Source organism: Guillardia theta, assembly GCF_000315625.1.
Source record: "Guillardia theta CCMP2712 unplaced genomic scaffold GUITHscaffold_148, whole genome shotgun sequence".
Taxonomy (NCBI): Eukaryota; class Cryptophyceae; order Pyrenomonadales; family Geminigeraceae; genus Guillardia; species Guillardia theta.
In genome coordinates, this window is record NW_005434526.1 from 73,118 (window position 1) to 75,116 (window position 1,999).

Consider the following 1,999-nt stretch of genomic DNA (forward strand, 5'->3'; position numbering starts at 1 on the left):
CCTCTCCTCTCCTCTCCTCTCCTCTCCTCCTACCTCTCCTCCTCCTCCTCTTCTTCTCTCTTCCTCTCCTCTCCTCCTCTTCCAGTCTGCTCCTCTCCTCTCCTCTCCTCTCCTCTCCTCTCCTCTCCTCTCCTTTCCTCTCCTCAACTTTTGCTTTCAGACATTCCTGCTCTGTCTCCTCCCCGGGGAGTCCCAGAGACGCTTGAGATGCTTCATAGCGCTGGGCTTCTGTCGTCTTCTGCAAGGGGGAGGAAGTTCAGCAAGAAGACTGTCAACATGTTGTCGATTGTCTCACATCTACTGACATGATCATAGCAGTCGGACAACCTTGACGACGATCATTCAGGTGGAAAAAGATGTTTTGTTTCATGTCACACTGAAATGACATACTCTCAGATCAGTCCCATGTCGAGACGCCGAAGTCGAGCAGATCGTAATTGCAGGATGTTTCTTGTTGTTTCACTCACAGACATTGTTTCTCAGATTGCAGACAAGGGAAGCAGGAAAGACGGTGAAGCTCTCAGTTGTTGTACCTTATTCTTGTGACGACTCTACTTGTAGCTCGAGGCGAGCAGGCATGAATGGAACAAGAACGATGAAGATGCGGATGATGCAAGACATGTTGCCGTTAACGATGATTATGATCATGACAATGAACGCCATCAAAGGGGAGGAGAAAACCAGAAGCCGAGCTCTGTTTTGGTATGATTTCTGACTTGGCTCTGCGCGTTGATGACGTTTGTGCCATTCAGGCAAAGGGTCGTAGACATGAACTAGCTGCTCCTGCTATTTCATCGTCATCTTCAACCAGCACAACGCATGCTACCTTGACAACAACAAAGTTGTGTCGTAGTTGCTGCTGTTTCATCGCTCATCATAAGTGTTCACAGGGAAAGAGAGCGAGCAAGCGTCGAAGATAAGAAAATGATTGTACAGCAGATGGCAGAAGGGTACAGAAACGTGTTTTGTCGTGCAATCATGTTATGATTTCATCTCGTTTGCAGAAGTATCCTGTCAATCTTTGACGTTGCTGAGCGAATTCGGAACGAGAAGAAGAAAGATGCAATGAATATCGACACACAGCAAGCAGCAAAGTCCTCAAGAAACCACAATACAAGCACTGCTGACCTGTTCGATTCTATTAGTGTTGTTGTGTTCCCTTTGCCTTTTGACACCTACGGCAGACAACAACATGCCCACAACAAGCAAGAAACTCCCCCAACAAACAAGACAAGATCGTCAAAATCTCTTGCGCATGTAAGTTGTTTGTAATTCTTCCCTTGAAAACTCTGACTTCATCTCTGTTCGCAGATCTTGCTACCTCCACAACTTATCCCGTCAGGCGGGAGATGATGGAGATGAAAAAGGTTGTAGAAGTCAGACGGATATTATATCTGGTGCGTTGAGAAAATTCAGACGATGGAGAGGAGCAGAACAGATGCTGGCTTTTGTCTGTACAGACAGTTTTACTCACGGTTTGTGTTAACATCTATACATGAAAACATTACAAAGAAACAGATCTAGTCACCTTGTTAATAAACACAGAGCTTGAAAACAATAAGACTTGCAAAGATTCCATTCCTGAAAGACAATCCTCCACGCAACGACAACTCGTCATCACACAACAATCGGCGGTGGCCTTGTCTTTGTAGATACATCATGATCGGGGACATCTATGTGCTCATTTCTCGCAATCGTCGTTGGTGTTTGTTTGAGTAGATACGTTTGCATCATCCCCTTTCCTTTGATTTGCATCCCAGTCCCTCTTGCTGAAAGCTCGCACCTCCATCTCGCTCGTATCCTCACCAACATTTCTGTTTGTATAGATCAGTGACGTCAGCATCATCATCATCATCATCATCATCATCATCATCATCATCATCATCATCATCATCATCATCATCTCCATCATCATCTCCATCATCATCTCCATCATCATCATCATCATCATCATCATCATCATCATCATCATCATCATCATCATCATCATCTCCATCAT